A 6,226-nucleotide genomic window follows, 5' to 3' on the forward strand; every position below is an offset into this window, starting at 1 on the left:
GTCAATAATTGTATAATATGGCATTGTACAAATACGCACCGGTGTCAAATAGTGAGACCGGTGTACACATTGCCTTATATGGTCTATTAAATTTCCTATACCTGTATATAAACCGGTAGCCTGCGCGGGTGTATCAAAATCTAGTACATCAAAATCTAGTACACAAGTCGGTGGATCATTCAACAACATGGCTACATACAAGGTGTCTTATTTTCCTTGGAAAGGAAACGGAGAAATCATACGGCTTGTTTAGTGATTGCTGAACAGGGCTTTAAAGATGAGAGGCTGACCATGGACGAGTGGTTGAAGGTTAAGGAGGGTAAGTGACGTCACATTTATATCATCGTGAACATTTCTTGAAGATATAGAACGTGAGGACAATGGTAATGATATTTTAAAGAATTAACAGGCTGTTTTACATATGAATATTTGTAGAATCTATCTTTAAAAGACGATTTGTATTAATCTCTAAACAGATTCGCGCGTTATGTAATTCGGTTTAAGAGTCCGAAAGTCAGAATAGTGCAGTTAACCCTGTTCATTTCATTTCATTCAGACGTTAAAGTCTTGTAACTGATGTTACATTTTTGAATTAAAGACACCTATAGGTCACATGGTCAGTGAACATAGTCAAAATACCATTAAAATTGTTATCACCCGGAAGTCTCTCTATATATATATCCATGGCCAACAACTCTTGAGGAACTACTTAAACGTTCATACATTTCTGTCGATCTTTATAAATAGCATATAGACCGTAGAAACATTATAATGAATACAAATAGCAGTTATACACTATCTTTGTTAATGTAGATTTAGTTTACTTTTTAACCACTCATACGCCATAAATTCAGCGTCATTTTCACTTTATTTTCATTCTGTCAACCGTTAAGCCATCAATTAGCCATCGCCTGTCCAAAATTATCTCGATGTCTAATGAGTTTGACTACGTACCATGCAAGGTGACGAACATTTAGGCAGTAATGCAATCTATCGCTGATAGATATTGTTAAAAACTGGTTTAATATGAAAAAAAAATTACAAGATAACAGCTAAATTCACACATGCCCCTTTTAAACTTCTTGGTGATTTTGCTATGCTTAATAATTAGCCGGCCCATACCGACATTTCAGGTACATGCATGTATAACTCTGCTCACATCGCCTGGACCGGTGATAGCGGGGAAAACCGGCCGAGTTTATCTTCCATCTCTCCTGGCACAGCCGGGGTAATGCGCAGCGCAAAAATAGTAATCGTCTTGCCACCCTCGATGGTTAGAGGTTTGGGTGAATAACTATGCTTTATCAACAATTATATAATCCAAAAGAGAGATGTTTATATGTAAAACGATTTTGTCTTGTGGATTACTGCAATTATGTTTTGGCAACAGTCGATATTTGTCGTCCGAATACAGTAATGATATATGCGATATATTCTATTTGATTACAGCGTCGCCTACGAAGCATATGCCGCTACTCACTGTAAATGGTACTGTGTATGGTCAGACGGCAGCTTGTGCCAGATATTTGGCAAGAAAATATGGTAGGCTTATCAGTTGTATGACACTAGTTTGAACTTTCTTTCCCCAACTGTTTTAAATGGTATATAATATCAATCAATCAACCAATCAATCAAACAAGCAATAAATCAATTAATCAACAAATTAATCAAGCAGACGATTAATCAGTTTGGCTGGTCTTGTTCATTACGGATGGCATAAGCATGACGTTTTGGACTATGACACTGGGCTGTTACAAATCAGCATAAAGATTATTTTGTATTTTGTTTAAAAAAAATTCTTTTCACAAACATATCATCAATGGTAGTTTAATTAGGTAAGTTAATAAGTTAGGTTAATTTGTTGGTAAAAAATGTTTAATTTCGTTCAAAATTGTAGTGTTATAACATCTTCCTTTTTTAAGGCACACACGTTTTTATTTATTACTAAATTATTATTAAAACGTGTAGTTTACAAATCAGACAAGTGTATTCTTTTATGATTTAGGCTTGATGGGAGCATCCCCCGAGGAGGAACTTCTGATAGACGAAGTATATGAATGCATTGTCGACTTCCTGAAAGAAGTCTTTAAACTTACCTATGAAAAGGATGAAAAAGCGAAGGTAAACGCCTAAGCAATTAAAGGCAAAAACAATGATGATGATAATGATGATGATAATGATGATGATTGTCAAAGAATATGAAAAGAATAACTGTTTAATAATTGTTTCAAAATCAAACAGTATCCACACTGTCTGTCATTGTAGCTTCCAGGGTTTGTTCAAGTCACATGATTGGTTAAAAACTACTCGGTGATTCTGTCGGCGTCTAAATGTTGTTCAACATGTATAAAAACATTTATACTTCAAACGCGAAATATTAAGAATTTAAACAGAAATTCATGCTGGGACTTTACAAAATGTCATGTTAGCTGATTTGAGTACATAAGATCATTTGATATTTTGTCATTAATTTGCATAAGTATCTCTAAAAGAATGTAAGCGATTGGTAAATAATCATGCTCAGTTTTGAGGATAAAAGTTCGAGTATTCACTATATGCTTGCTCTTATCTCTTACAACCCATGAAAGACTTTTATGATTCAAAGTCAAATTTTAAACACATTGAGACATAAAATAGAATCCATAACGCAGCCACTCCAAGACAATTTCAATGCCACTCTTGAAGGTCAATTATTCGAGCTTCCATTTTGTTCTGCTCAAAATCTCAATATATCCTTAGAAGATTTTCATGAAACTTATTTGACAGGTACGAGGATTGATCAAAAAGTGCTCGGCCCGATGTACTTCCGGTAGTCTGAGAACCCAACTATTGGCTTTACTTTTCAATATAATCGCCCTCTACATCAACGCACTTTGTCCACCTTTGCTCCAACTCTATTATGGTCCTCAAAGAACTCATTGACCACCTCCACATACTTTCTGCTTCAAAACGTCTGCCACGAAGCTTGGTTTTCAATTTCGGAACTGGTTGAAAGTCAGAGGGAGCCAAGTCCGGAGAATATGGGGGATGGGGAAGAATTTCAAAGCCGATGTCATCGCAACTTGGGATATGTGATCTGGCGCTTTGTCGTGCTCCCTTGAGTCAGTCTGCCTCTCCTTTTACTTGCGATTTTTTGACGCAGACGCCTCAATCCGTCTGCATAACTTACGTTTACGGTACGACCTTGCTCAAGATAGTCAATTATGGTTACCTCCTAACTATCTCAAAAAAATGATGCTATCATCTTTCCTGCTGATGGCATTCTCTTGAATTTCTTCAGAGGGCGTGAACCAGGGTGCTTCCACTGCACGCGCTGTTGTTTTGTTGGGTTTTTTTTTGTTTTTGTTTTTTTTCTTTTTATTCTGGATCGAAATGATGGACCCATGTTATCTTGAATCATCCTCGTAGCAATAAATAAGATATCTTGAAATGTCAAGCCTGGCCCGTTTCTGTTCGCCAGTCAACTGTCTGTGGACTCATCTAGCAGAAACCTTTCATCAGTCAGAATTGCCTGAACTGAACCAAAGCTTATACCCACTTCGCAGGTCTCGCTTTCTGTTGCACATGACCAGATCGTGCACAGCTTTGGCATTTTAATCGTTGGTGGCCTCTTTTGGCCGCCCAGGCCGCTCATCGCATCAAATGCTCTCTCTGTCCCTCTTAAATTCAGCAGCCCATTTTTTCGCAATGCTATAGTAAGTGGACTACTTTTCAAGTGTATCCATGAAGTCTTATGGATTTCCTTGGGGGACATCCCCTTTCTTACACAGGTATTACATGGTGGCTCTGATTTCAACTTTCTCCATTTGGTCTAAATGTCTCACCTCTCTACTGACCAAAGTATGTTTTATGTAAATTAAACTGTGTAAAACAGCATGTAACGCGGGCAGTTATCTTCAATAAAATATCAGTGTCGACGTATCATGTGTAAATGTCAGTGTAGTGGCTAGAAGTATGTCGGACCGAGAACATTTTGGTCATACCTCGTATACCGTATTTCTTGTCAATTTTATTTTTAAAGCTCACCTTGAAATTTGAAGTTCACTTACATAAAAGTCAATGTTGTTTCTTGAAAGACAGCATGAATATCTTTAAACTGATTATTATAATTTTCATAGGAAGAGCTTAAACAAAAGATTATCACAGAAAATGTCCCCAAACTCAATGACTACATCAAACTTCGATCAAAGCTCGGCGGGAACGGCTTTATCATTGGTAAAAAGGTACGTACACTGTTCAATTTATAAACTGTAATCATATTCAGAGACATTTTAGCTTTGACAATGAACGTATTGAAACGATCAAGTACTTGCATATGTCAGCGGACACCGTCATTTCACATACAATATGTTACCTTTTGCATGGTAACATTGTCTGTACAGCAAGTTCATTTCCCATCTATAAAAAAAAAACTTACAAACTCAAACTGACGCCATGCAAGTTCAATACCCAATAGTAATTCATTGACTGGACTCATTAACAGATGTATATTTTTGTACTATCTCATCTAAAAACTAAAATTAGTAAAGCCTGCTGGTGGAAGTCGTCGGAATTGTTGCCATTTACTATAAATATACCAGTTCTCACTTTTATGGAATTTGTTTTTGCTCCTTTACGGGGTGACATTTAATGGACCATTTACAAATGGACAAACAACATAGAGATTACAAACAGTTGTTGTGTTTTCTTTTATTAAAGATCTCTCTGGCCGACATACACTTATATAACATAGTGGATCAATGTGAGGCAGGTTTCCCGGGATTATTTTCATCAGCACCAGACATAAAGAAACACGCGGATGTCGTGAAATCTGATGCCAGGATACAAAAGTGGATCGCAACAATGCCAAAAATGCCACAATAAGAAACGAACTGAAACTTAAAATATGTTTATCAAACAGCGAATCAATGAACAAAGCGACGAATTTTAAAGTCCAATAATTCAAAACTCTTACAGATTAGTATTTTTGTACTAATATAACATTCTTAGACGATTATTTACAATTATACTTGTACATGTACTTAGAAAATATCGTTGTAGATCTAAATGTTATGTGAAACGAATGATAATAAAGTGCCATAGAGAACATGCAATATTATACCTCATTTTCATACGCCCTTTTATATTTATTATGACGTCATCAAGTCCATATTCCGCATACAGACCGACCAAACAGCTGTTTTAACGATGTGCGAAATTTCACGACAACATAAACAGACGATATTGTCAATTCCTGCTAACATACTTTAATGTCAAGCCAATCGGAACACCTCTGGCGACTTCAAGAATTCCGAACTTGAAGGAAATTGCCGAGTTGTTACGATTGTTGTCAAGCTTTATTTGGTCTCATTATTTTTCACTTAATTACGTCACTGCGCGGTTCCATGAAGTACTATGAAAAATAGAAGGCGACCATGAACGGAATTCGATACTGTACGTATAGTATCGACTTTTGTTCTTCTATAAAAATTAAGGCACACAATTTTTAAGAAATATAGCGACAAATAAAGTTGTACACTTAACATGCTTAGTGTTCAGCTTTATTTATCATCCAATGAAAACGCTGTATTTCTTCAAAATTATGTGCGTTAATTCTCATAGAAGAACAAAAATAGATATACTATATCGAATTTCGTTCAAAGTCGACTTCTATTTTTCATAGTACTTCATAGAACCGCATAGTGACGTAGTAAAGTAAATAATAATGAAGACACTAAGTATGTTAGTATTTATCCTTAGCTGTTCTACAGAAATTAGAAACATTTTCCTGTCGCTATTGCTCCCGTCGAAGTTTCTAATTTCTGTAGAACAGCTCGGATGAACACTAACATATACCTAGTGTTCATCCGTAGCTGTTCTACATAAATTAGAAACTTCGACGGGAGCGATGGCGACAGGAGAATGTTTCTTATTTCTGTAGAACAGCTCGGATGAACAACAGACGGTAGGATATTGAAGTACAACACCAATTAAAACTAAGATGTACAAGCAAATCTTAATGTGTGAAGGCAACTATTTCTTGAATTCGTAGACTTTATTCGTAATTTTGATTTAATTTCAAAATTCAATAGTAATTTGAAAACACTTCTGCGACAAGGGATTAGCCAGCCTGATTTTTATGGCGATGTGATTTACAAACTTCGTAAGATCTTGGGTCATGGCAATTCTTCCACTGTTTTTACTAAAATCATTAAACGTTTTATTAAAAGAGGTTATGATCCTACTA

At 36.0% G+C, this 6,226-nt stretch overlaps 1 pseudogene; it reads left to right on the forward strand.

Moving 5' to 3' along the window:
- The first annotated feature begins 172 nt into the window (after window positions 1-172).
- LOC132738933 (probable glutathione S-transferase 7) lies at window positions 173-5,093 on the forward strand (annotated as a pseudogene).
- The last annotated feature ends 1,133 nt before the right edge of the window (window positions 5,094-6,226 follow it).

The sequence above is a fragment of the Ruditapes philippinarum genome, unplaced genomic scaffold (assembly GCF_026571515.1).
Source record: "Ruditapes philippinarum isolate M1 unplaced genomic scaffold, ASM2657151v2 ctg3002_1_1_1_1, whole genome shotgun sequence".
In the NCBI taxonomy this organism is placed as follows: Eukaryota; Metazoa; Mollusca; class Bivalvia; order Venerida; family Veneridae; genus Ruditapes; species Ruditapes philippinarum.